At 36.5% G+C, this 13,420-nt stretch overlaps 1 protein-coding gene across 3 annotated transcripts in view; it reads left to right on the forward strand.

Moving 5' to 3' along the window:
• Positions 1-344: 344 nt before the first annotated feature.
• LOC107823590 (UPF0481 protein At3g47200-like) overlaps positions 345-13,420 on the forward strand; it is a 67,654-nt gene continuing 54,578 nt past the window's right edge. For all 3 annotated transcript variants that reach the window (XR_012706725.1, XR_012706726.1, XM_075248263.1), the window contains exons 1-2: positions 345-485; positions 567-631. The gene's annotated coding sequence lies outside the window, so the exon portion shown is untranslated. The remainder of the gene's footprint in view (positions 486-566; positions 632-13,420) is intronic.

Consider the following 13,420-nt stretch of genomic DNA (forward strand, 5'->3'; position numbering starts at 1 on the left):
TCCTAGAGTCGATTTGTAGGATCACGTTGTGTATGTAATGGTGTGTGTGTGTATATATATATAACATACATTCGGTATGTTATATATAAAAATTATACAAATTTTATACACTTTTTTGATTACCAAATATAAATAATTTCTGACGTGAGTTAAAAATGATAACACCCCGTAATAATATGTAATTATGTTATAAGTAATATGATACTAGGAAAGGATTAGAGAGCGTTATACTTTCAATGCGACACTCTTTTGCGAATTCAAATTTTGTGAGTTCCAATGCGGATATTAAATACTCCTACCTAATAAAAAGCAAAACAAAGAAAACGACAAAGAAAATTTCTCAATTATTAAATACTCCTACCTAATAAGTGCTCACTCTCTATCAGCTTCTTTCATTGGACAACACAAATCGAAAATAATTGAGATATTTCTCATTATCTTCTCTCATTGGCCAACAATATTTTGTGTTGAAAGGCCAAAACAAGGTCACATATATATCTGATATTTTCAATTATCTGTATTATATAATATGAATATTTGATTTGACTCCTCTTATAAATTTGCAGGCCAGCTCTCATCATTCAGGAGAAGCAAGAGAACCAACGAAAGAATAATCAGCTAAACCAAAAAGGTTTTTTTCTTTTTCTTTTTTTTGCAATTTTCTCATTATATGCTAAACATAGATAGATATATTGTTTGGTCAAATTTTCTAAAGGCCAAAAGCAATTATTTATTAATTTAAAAAAAACATTTACTTTAGAGAATGAAAGCGTTTGGCCAAGTTTATGGCGAATAAATAAGTATTTTTAAGTAGCAACAAATTGTTTATAGTTTTGAAGCAGAAGCGAAAATAGCTTCTCCAAAATAAGTGTTTTTGATTTATTTTGTGAACAAGATTACCCATATGAAAAATTTAACATTACTAAATTAATTAGTAGTAGTAACTTCCTTTTTCATAATTTCGGGCTGCATGCCCTTTTCCTTTTCATAATTTGACGATTAAAATTATTTTTTGAAAATATTGGCCAAATACATACTACTAATGAAAGTATTTCTAAAACAATTTATCCAAATACAAGCTACTACTCTCAAATCACTTTTTTGACAAGCAATTTTGAATAAAAATATTTTTCAAAATAAGTCGATTGGCTTAGCCAAACAAGCCACTGATGGATATATTTCGTCTAATAATTTTATTTTGGATTCGAGACTCTTATTCATCGTTCGATTTGAGACTTCATGATTTTTTATATTTTATAGAACAATTAAGGGGCCGTTTGTCCATAAGAAAATTTTTATTTTTTCGATTTTTTTTTTGTACTTTTTTCAGAATTAATTAGTGTTTGGCCATAAAAATTTCACATTTCATTTGAAGTTATTTCGGAATTTTTCGAAAATTTAAAAAATTCCAAAATTATTTTTTAAAATTTTCACTTCAAATCACTCACAAAATTTCAAAAACAACTCCAAATTGTATTCATGTCCAAACACAATTCTAATTTTCAAATACTATTTTGAAAAATAATTTTACTTTTTTCCGAAATTTTACAATTCTTATGTCCAAATGCCCACATAGTTCTTTCAATCCAAAAATTAAAATTTCTAACATGTTATGGCTAGACATGTTTTTTTTAGCAAATTCACTGGGCAATGTGCCTAAGGCTAGTTTTTGTATATAACTAAAATAAAAGACACAATGTCAAAAAGTCTTACAGTGTATACGAAATAAATTTTTGCAAAAAACACATAATCCCTATTATCACAGTTGAGAGTAAAATCCAGAAGTGATAGTACAAAATGTAATCTAATGAAGAGAAAATAAGATATAAAATTGGCCATTATACTCCATGTCATTTGACGCCCATCTTAACTGTCCGATCTTTGCACAATTGGTTGACATAATTTTGCAAATTTAGTCACACTTGTTGTTTTATGTCCTTGTCCTTGTTTCCCATATTTCCATGAATTGCTCGCCCTTTAAGTTGTAATTGTATGATCCACAGCTCCATTCTTGTTCCAAATGACCTTATGATGTGCTTCCTTAACTAATTGACAACCTGTATCCCTATGGCAAGACACGTAGGACGAGAGTTGATGGTTTTTTTTTCCTTTTTCTTTTGGGCTTTCCAAATCGAATTCTGCAATGAATTGGATTTAACAATAATAGCCATCTATGACTAGATATTAAAAGAATTTGATACCAGACCATTTTAACCCGATTTGTCATATGTAGGAATTGGGGCTTTTGCATCTATACACAGTTTTTGGGTCACCATAGAACCTAAACGTACTTTGCAAAAAAATTATAAACCTACCCGCTTTACGATTAACTTCAGATTTATCGGGTCTGAAGTTACAAAAAAGATTAGTGTAAAGTGCAATGCACTTAAGGCCAATTAAGTTTAAAGTATAAATATTACACTTAAGATGCACTTAAGGCCAAATAAGTCTGAAGTACAATAAATATTTTCATGCACTCAAGGTAAGAGAGGTCTGAAGTGAAAAAATTACACTTCAAATGTACTTAAACCCAAATAGGTCTGAGGTGCAACCAATGATTTTATGCACTTAAGGCCAAATAGGTATGAAGTGCAACCAGTGGTTTTATGTACTTAAGGCCAAACACTATTAGAAATCCGGGAAAAACCATCCACAAAAACTGACCAAAGTAGGTCGGTAATGGCCAATAACCGTCCAAAATGCGACCATTAACGTGCGATCGGTATTTTGAAGGTCGGAAGAGCATACCGACCAAAGTTTGTCGGAAATTACCGACCAACATTGGTGGGTATGCTTTACACGACCATCTGACAATTTAATTGACTTGTCGACCAACATTGGTCGGAATGTTATTTTAATAATTTAATTTTATTGACCAAACTTGGTCGGTGTTTAAAATTTATTAATTTTGCTTACCCACCGAAATGAAAAATATTTTTTTAATAAATAATTCAAATTTAAAAATACTGACCAACGTTGGTCGGTAAACTGGACAGGGCAGACAACTTATCGACCAACTTTGGGCGGTAATGTTGAATTTCTGGAAATTCAATATACATTAACTGACCAACATTAGTCGATAATTTATAATTTAATTTATTTTTATTAGTTACCGACCAAGATTGATCGGTTTTCTGGGATTATGTTTGGTAGAAAATGCATGTTTTGGTAGCTACACTACCTGCCAAATAAAAACAGCATATCAATACCCCCAATTCACATCTAATAACCACCAATTCACCACATACAACCCCTAATTCACCACAAATCCAATCAAACATCCAACAACAACAACAACAACCAAACATCCAATTAATACTTTAAAACTAAAAAATTAAAGTTCAATTAGACATCACAATCCAAAACCAAGAAAAAACTAAGTAATTACAACAAGTTCAAAATTGTTCAATCTAATTCAAAACTAGTTCTATTAGTCTAGTTCAAAGTATATCAAAGTATTGGTCAAGGGGTGTTTTCTACAACATCATCACCATCTGATGAACTTTCATCTATATGACGGTATAAAGAATGGTCTTGTGGAGGATGGGAAGAACCATCACGGAGAGGACGGGAGGAACGATCATGTGGAGGTCGAGCTTCAGACTCACGAGACCGGGGCAACAAAATAGCTCCAGTAGAAAGGAGAGTTCTGATCTGAGCCTGCCTACCAAGGAATTGAGCATCTCTAAGCCTTTCTCTTTCCTTGGCCGCTTCTAGCTCGGATGTAAGCTTTGTCGCTGTCTCCCGCATAGCCGAGAAGCTCTCCCTATTAAGTTCCTTGCCCTGTGAGGAAGTCCCTATTCCTTGCATTCCACACTTATAGCGATGGAAGTTTTTCGCAGGAAGCCCATATACCTTCCCTCTTTTTGGACCGCCAACAACCTCCAACAATATTCTTTAAGTATCCTCGCCCGAAGGTTGGATTGGTTCGCCCGATTCACCAGTTGGCTGACTACGAATGAATTCCTCCACGTCACTTTGGTAGCGACCCTATATTATTTTAAATTAAATTAGTATTTAAAAATTCTTATAAAAGTAAATTATAACACTTAAAGAAAATTAAAAGCTTACATATGCAGTCTCTGACCGGTCCTCGACCCACCTATCTCCATCCCCCTCTTTCTTCTTCTTTAAAATATGTGTCTCCTTGAATTGCTCATCATGGCTCATTCGGCGCCCATACTTCTTTTCTTGAAAACAAATTAATTTAGTTACTAAATAGAATTGATATACTTAGAAAAGTAAAATACTTTAAGCAATTACCAATCTTCTTCTTATTGTCCCAATGCTGATAGCACCCCAAGTGTGCAAGGAGCCTCCCTTCTCGGATGAGCGAGTTTTCTTTCCCTTTTTGCTCCTCTGTAAGAAATCCTCGGTCTGCCATTGCCTTAACAAATCATCCCATAAATGTTGCATATACCAGTTAGGCCTCTTGTTCTTCTTTCTACCATCCAAGAAATGATCTGACAATCTCTTGTGGGCTTTATGATGAAAATTTGCAGCCACTTCATCACTATAGCAGTCTTTCCATACACACTTGCTTTGAATTTCAAAAGTTAAATATTATATGGAAACATCATAAATATAAATTATTAAACTGCTTATAAGAACATTTATACCATGAACTGATTGAAAATTTTCTCCTTCAGCGAGTATGGAAAATTAGTCCAAGTCACATAAGGGCCATCATAAATATTTTTGATTGCATTGGTGATTATCTTCATAGTATGCTTATCCGACATGAACTTGCAATTTAACAATAAAAATACATGAATATATTAGTAAAAATATTATAAAACAATAAACGCAAAAATAACAAATAACTCTTTACCCGTCACCCTCAAGGACTATGATGATCATGCCATAGCGATCATAATGCACTACCTCTGGATCATCATTATCAACATGTGTATCAGAGGCATGTGTAGGCGGTTTAGGGGGCTCAGACCTACGGTCTCACAGGAGAAGTCCTGAAATAGATGGAGTCAATGATGAAGATAACTGCGATCCATGTGACTGCGACATAGCTAGATGCGATCCATGTGGCTGTGATACTGATGGTTGTGACTCGAGTGACTGTGATATGGATGGATGCGATCCATGTGGCTGTGATATATAGGGATGCGATCCACATAGTTGTGATGTAGATGATTGCGATCCACGTGGCTGTAATGCAGATGGTTGCGATCCACGTGGCTGTGAAGCAGTTGGGCTGTATGTCGGACGTATAGTCCTATGGCCCTGTGATGGAAGACCTGGTGTCTGGATGAAGGTGTAGGCCTCGTGATGCTGTGGCAGCTCAGCATAGCCATGTGGTGGAAGATAAGACATAGGCATCTCTGAAGAGGGTGGAAAAGATGGAGTATTATTATCCCCAAATTCTACCCTCCTCTTTTCATTCCTAGCCTTTTCTCAACCAAGAGAACTAGTAGGGTAATTGTTACCTTGACCCTTCCCTGCCATCTGCAGAATATAATATATATTTATATTGAAATATATAAAAAACTAGTTATAAAATGAGAGTGCTTTTAAAAAACCAACTTTTTAATCCTCGTCGACATATTGTTCCTCGTTCGAGAATTCCTCGTCCTCACTTGTTTGAATTTTATCAGTTGATTCTTCGTCCTCATTTTCTATAACTGTTACATAATTTATATGAACTTCTTCCAATATGCGTTTAGGATGTTCCAAATTATTTTCTAACTTATCGTCCACTATTTGGTGAATACTGAAAATATCATTTTAATATGCAACATCTAACACATTCTCGACTTTCACCCTACCTACAGACTTAGTTTTGATTACAAACCACCAAACGGACTTATTCCGCCACAATGGATAAGGAGCATAATACACTTGCCTAACATTATGTGCAATTATGAAAGGATCCTAGTGATTATACTCCATCTTATGATTAACCTCAATTATGTTGTATTGGTGGTGTACTCTTGTACCTCTTGTTGGATTTGGGTCAAACCACTTGCATCTAAAGAGTATCAATTTCTTATTTGGCCAACCTGTATATTCTAGTTGTAAAAGTTCAATTCATATCCTAAAAGTTTAACTCATACCCTAAACAATTCAATTAATACACTAAACAATTTAATTAACCTCACACAACATAAGCTCTATCCGAAAAGTTCAACACTTACCCCTGAAAATTCAATTTATACCCTAAAAGTTCAATTCACAAGAACAAATTCTAAAAAAACAATTCAATTCAAAGTTAAACTTCAATTCCTAACAAAACTACTCAGGTCAATACAAACTGAAACATTGAATTTACACCCTAGATAATCAATTTAATTCAATTCAATTTTAACATGACCTAAACCCTAGATTTCAATAAAACTCAAATTTAAACAATCAATTTTAACAATAATTAACTAATTCATAACGAAATAACAAAATATTAAAATTATACAAACAATGTAAGTTCAAATCGAAACCTGAAATTTTTAGGAGGTGGAAGGGGAGCGGCAGTGGCGGCAGTGGAGGTCGTAGCAACTGGAAGCGACGACGGGCAGTGGCGACATGGGGTGGGGAATGGGAATTGTGTGAGGAAAATAGAGAAGGAGGGGAGAAAGGGTGTTGTGTGTGTGAGGGAGAAGAGAGTGGTGAGTTAGAAATTTTTGAGAAGAGAGTAAAAGAAATAAGGGGGAAATCCCGTATTTGGGATCTGGAATTAGAATCACCGACCAACGTTGGTCGGTAAAGTTGGTCGGTACACTAAGTGACCGGGCGTTGACTGTGTTTGACCATTAACCGACCAACTTTGGTTTGTTATTTAAAAAAAAACAAAAATATTTTTTTTTTTGTTTTTATTTCTTAAAATATTATAAACTATAAAAAATAACTATAAGCATTTATTTTATTCACATATATATTTACTATAAATAATTATAAAGTATAAGCATAATCTTTATAAACAATTATATTAACTAATTACTTTTAATAAACTATAAGCATAATCTTTAATTTGTGATCCATATATACATGTCAAAGATGTTTAGTATTAATTCTTCTATATTTCATTCATTCTTCACTAATAATCCATGACATAGATTCATCGATATAGGTCGAGACGTTTTATTTTTAATATTCATCGATATAGGTCGAAACGTTTTGTTTTTAATATTCATCAATGCATCTAAGTAAATTATAAGTCGATGAATTAATTTAAAAATAGATATATTTGATGATGATTAATTATATATACTAATTAAATTATTGCTTCTTCACGAGTCTATCCCCAAAAGAACCCTATATATATATATATATATATATATATATATATATACATACACACATACACACACTTCGTTGTACTACTTTAACTATATATAGCTTGTTATAGTATATGTTAGTGTATTTATTATTTGTATTACAAAATAAAGTGTTAACGGATTACATTTATATTATATAGATAGTAAATATTAATGTGATTCAAAATGTCACGACCCAAAAACGACTGTCGTGATGGCTCCTATCGTGGAACTAGGCAAGCCACAACTCAACAACTTTAACATAGTAAAACACTCTTTTAGAAATAACAGTGGAACAATTTATATTAAAGAAAAGCCATTTTAAAATAGAATTTAACCAAAATACGGTACAATCCATCCCAAAATAAGGGTGTCACTAAGTACATGAGCGTCTAAAACCTCAATACAGTCCACAACAATATCTAGAGAATAAAACGGAAAGTGCATATAGAATAAGGAAGGGAAATCAAGGCCCGCGAATGCCTTGCAACTACCTCGATAGTCCTCTAACTCTGATGCCACAATTAGCAGCCGCTGTCGTGACCAGGAACGCCTGGATCTGAACACAAGGTGAATGCACTACCGTGAGTACATCCAACTCAGTAAGTAATAAGTCTAAACTTTGGACTGAAAAGTAGTGACGAACTCAGGTGGTACATATAAAATGGAAATAACTATGCAGAAACGTAGGCATGCTCTCAAATCACATAGGCAACTCGAACAATAAAGTAAAGCAGATACGAACAGTGTAATGAATATAACTCTGTTATCTGTACATGCCAATGCTCATACTGTAATTGATGCACCATGCTGACATCCTCAAGTGCTCACACTCTCAATATCTCAACCACTTGGTATTGTATATGGCCCACACGGCCCAGGGAAGATCCATCCCAAAACATATACAACACTAACCATAGGTCACCCAGTACCGAGGAAAGGCCAACCCAACCCTGTGGAGAAGATCCATCTCCAGGCATCAAGTACTTCGGAGAAGATCCATATCCAGGGAAGATCCATCCCTCAATAATATCGACCGCGCTCACTAGGGGTGTGTTACAGACTCCGGAGGGACTCCTACAACCCAAGCGCTATCATAAAAATTAGTATAACCGATGCGGCGTGCAGCCTGATCCCATAACTTTCACTCATAATTAGGCTCTTAGCCTCACTCAATCATCAATCTCCCCAGTATCACTCTCGGGCTCACAATATCATGAAAACTAATCGGAAATAATGATATGATATATCAATAATTAACAGCTGAGACTGAGATATGATATGAAATACATGAACATGACTGAGTACATAATATCAAAGAAATCAGTGAGATGACAGCAAGAAACGACCACTAGGGTCCCAACAATAACGACATAAAGCCTAAACATGATAACATGATTGACAGCTAAATTTCTTTATCATAAGATGAAAACACAGATATCAATAAAATAGAGTCACTATACAGTGCCATGGAATCAACCAGGCCACAATTCTCATGGTGCACGCTCACACGCCCATCACTTGGTATGCGCATCACCTCAATACCAATCGTAAAGCACATAGTTCGGGGTTTCGAACCCTCAGAGCCAAGTTTGAAAGCGTTACTTACCTCAACTGCGCAAAATCCTACTCTGAAATGCCTTTGCCGCTCGAATCAGTCTTCAAATGCCCCGAATCTAGCCACAAGCAGTACGAGATAATTAGTATAGGCTAAAGGGATCAATTCTACAAGAAAACTACTAAATTATAGCCCAAAATCCGAAATCGACTCAACCCGGCCCTCGAGCCCACGCATTGAAATCCGACAAAAGTCACAAAACCCGAAATTCCATTCACTCATGAGTCTAACCATACCAAATTTATCAAAATCCGACACCATTTGGTCATCCAAATCCCCAAAATCCACTCTCCAATTCTCAAGCCCTAAACCCCCAAATTTCACTTCAAAATCTCACTAATTAGGTGGGGAAATCAGTGAGGAAACAAGTTTTATGATCCAAAACGAGTACAGGAAGCTTACCTCAATAATCACCTCAAAAGGATTCTCCAAAATCGCACAAGTCCGTGTCCAAAATGTTGAAATAAGACTAAAATCACGAACCCTTGCTTTTAAACCTTCTGCCCAAACTTTTCGCACTTGCGGCCATTTATCCGCTCTTGCGGGGCCACTTTTGAGGAAACATTCCCACTCCTACGGAAGTCATTTATCCTCTACCTCCACTTCTGCGATCAAAGGACCGCATATGCGCCTATCGCAGGTGAGGGTAACCCATCGCACCTGCGGCTCGATCTCGCTCCTGCGCCCACTTGCCCGCTTCTGCGGCCATCGCATATGCGGGAAAATCTTGGCACATGTGACCTCTGCTCAACTCATCTTTTGCCGCTTCTGCGGGCTTGCACCTGCGGTGCCCACCCCACAAGTGCAGTCACACCAGTAGCAGCAACACTTCAGCTGCTTTATCAACTCAAAATCAAGTCTGTTAACCACCCGAAATCAACCCGAGGCCCCCGGGACATCAACCAAACATACCAACTAGTCATATAACCCAATGCGAACTTAGTCGAAGCTTCAAATTCCTAAAACAACATCAAAATACATATTACACCTGGATTCATGCCTAAAGAACTTCTAAACTTCCAAATTCTACAAACGATGTCGAACCATACCAAACCACGTCCGATTGACCTCAAAATTTGAACACAAGTCATCTTCAACATTACGGAGCTACCCAAACTTCCGGAATCAGAATCCGACCCCGATATCAAAAGGTCAACCCCCAGTCAAAATTTCCAAAATTTCGACTTTCGCTATTTCAAGCCTAAATTAGCTACAAACCTCAAATTCACAGTCTGGACATGCTCCTAAGTTCAAAATCACCCAATGGAGCTAATGAAACCGAGGAAACTCCATTCCGGAGTCGTCTTCACACAATTCTAACTACGATTAAAACTCCTAAGACTTAAGCTTCCATTTTAGGGACTAAGTGTCCCAAAACACTCCGAAACCAAAAACAAGACCTCCCGGCAAGTCACATAAGTAGAAATAGATACGGGGAAAGCAGTAAATAGGGGATCGGGGCTAATACACTCAAAACGACCAACCGAATTGTTACACAAAAGTTTGACCATGTTTGACCTATGAACTGACCGAAGTTGGTCGGTTATTTTCCAGAAATTACATCAACCGACCAAAGTTGGTCGGTAAAATCTTTCCCTGCAATAACCGACCGACTTTGGACGGTAAATTTAACTATAAATTTTATAAAATATTTTAAATAATAATATAATTATTAAAATTTAAAAATATGGGTCCAACAATCAAAAAGGTGCTTTGACTAAGCAAGTCTGACCACTGCGGTCAAATGTTTGACCAATATACCGACCCATTTCCATTCATTTTGGACGGTTTTATGGTCATTTTTATTGACCGACTAACATTGGTCGGTATCGTTTGGTCGTTTTTTTCCGGATTTCTAGTAGTGAAAAACTTGCACTTCAAACTTAAGGCCAAATAGGTCAGAAGTGCAACCAATAGTTTCATACACTTAAAGATCAATAAGTGTGAAATGAAAAAATCTTCCTCCGTAAGATGTCATGACAGCACCTAACCTCTAAGACTAGGTAAGCCTAATAGTTACAGAATAACTGAAATAATAAGAGAAATAACGGCTAAACATTAACAACAACAAATAATATATATATATATATATATATATATATATATATATATATATATATATATATATATATATATATATATATATATAAGATGGAAAACTGTTACTCGACATGTACAAGTAAAACCAATATCTACGAGTAGAAACAACTCCCAAAGATCCGGTAGTTACAAGTCACAAGCTCTAAGAAATTGTTCTAACTGTCTCTATACTTCAATAACTAGGAAAAATAAAGGAGAAACGGCATAAAAGGATAAAGAGTACTCCGAGGTCTGCGGACGCTGGAAGATATACCTTGAAGTCTCTGTAGCAGCAACAAACACTCTCAACTAATAGCGGGGCTGGTAGGAGGTGCCTAGGTCTACACACAAAATATGTACAGAAGAGTAGCATGAGTACACCACAACGGTACCTAGTAAGTGCTAAACCTAACCTGGGTAGAGTAGTGACGAGGTCAGGTCAAGGACCTACTGGAATATAATAATTTAAGGCAGAAGGTATAGCAGTTATAATGAAAGGCTGAAAATATAAAAAGAAGAAATCACAGAAAGGTAACAACACAGCACATAGGGATAAACAACATGGGGCGCTCCCGAGATACTGTATCGTAGTCCCAAAAGTAAATATACAACGGGAATCTCCCGAGGTACCGTCTCATAGTTCCAAAAGTAAATATGCAGTGAGGATATCCCGAGGTACCTCCTCGTAGTCCCAAAAGTAAATATGCAATGGGGATTTCCCGAGGTACCGCCTCGTAGTCCCAAAAGTAAATATGTAGCGGGGATCTCCCGATGTACCGCCTCATACTAACAAAAGTAAATATGTAGCGGGGATCTCTCGAGGTACCTTCTCGTAGTCCCAAAAGTAAACACACAGCTCGAAATCGATGGAAATAACAACTAACAGAAAAGAAATCCTGCAATTTAAGACTAAGTACAAATCAAGGAAAAATAGGAATCCAACTAAGCATGTTGCACAGATAAGCATTTAAGACAAATAGACATACGGTATTAGGCTAAACATGATAACTACACTTCCTCGGGATAACTCATTTAAGATATAAGAGGTTACTATTCAGTAAAAATCAGATTTTTCAACAATTAGCCAGTGTACGCACTCATCACCTCGCGTACACGACACTCATATATCACATAAGTGTCACAATAGTACCAAATCCTAAGGAAAATTTACACCCACAAAGTTCGGCAAGCCACTTACCTCGAACCAAGTTCACTCAGTCAATAAGAATGCCTTTTCCTCGACTTTCCGACTCCGAATGGACCAAATCTAGCCAAAAGTAATTACATACCATAAATATAACTATAAGAAACTAATATAATTAATGAAATCAAGACTTTAAAAAACAAAAAAAAAGAAATTTGCCCTAAAAGGTCGATATGGGCCCACGTCCCGGAATCGGATAAAAGTCACAAAATACGAACACCCATTCAACCACGAGTCCATATGTAATGACCCGACCGGTCATTTTGAACTCTAGCGCGTTGTTTTGCGGTTTGAGGCCTTGAGTAGTTTCACTTCAGGTATTATGACTTGTACGTGTATAATTTTGGGAAATCCAGAGTTGATTTAGAAACAAAATTCTCATTTCGGAAGCTTTAAGTTGGAAGAATTTACTAAGGTGTTATTTTGAGTAAACGACCTCGGAATCAGGATTTGAAGGTTCCTACAGGTTCGTATGATGATTTTGGACTTGGGCGCATGTCCAGATCAGGTTTTGGATGATCCATGAGTGTTTCAACGCCTATTGTGGAAAGTTGGCATTTTGGAAGGATTTCATAAATTTGGGTTGAAATGCATTTCAATGTTATCGATATTCGATTGGGATTCTGAGTCTGGGAATAGCTCCGTATGATGATTCCGGTCTTAGGAGCATGTCCAGAAGTGGATTTGGAGGTCCGTAGGTCATTTTGGGGTCATTTGGGCGAAAGTTGGAAATTTGGATAATTTTAAGAAGTTTGACCGGGAGTGAAATTTTTGATATTCAAATCGGATTCCAATTCCGGAAGTTGGAGTAGGTCTGTAATGTCAAATGTGACTTGTGTGCAAAATTTGAGGTTAATCGGACGTGATTTGATAGGTTTCGGCATCAAATATAGAAGTTTGAAGTTCTAAAGTTTATTAAGCTTGAATTGGGGCGCAATTCATGATTTTGATGTTGTTTGATGTGATTTGAAGCCCCGAACAAGTCCGTGTTATGTTATTGGACTGGTTGGTGTGATTGGATAGGGTCCCGGGAGCCTCGGGTGAGTTTCAGATGCTTAATAGATCGATTTTTGGACTAAGGAAAATGCTAAGGCAGCTGGTATCTGGTTTAACTGCACCTGCGAGGTTTTGGCCGCAGGTGCGGAGCCGCAAAAGCGGCCAGGAGGGTCCGTAGGTCTTGGAGCACAGAAGCGGAGTGGAGAGCAGGAGCAAGGCGCATTTGCGCACCTGCGATGTCGCAGGAGCGGGACATTG

This window comes from Nicotiana tabacum, chromosome 24, assembly GCF_000715075.1.
Source record: "Nicotiana tabacum cultivar K326 chromosome 24, ASM71507v2, whole genome shotgun sequence".
Lineage (NCBI taxonomy): Eukaryota > Viridiplantae > Streptophyta > Magnoliopsida > Solanales > Solanaceae > Nicotiana > Nicotiana tabacum.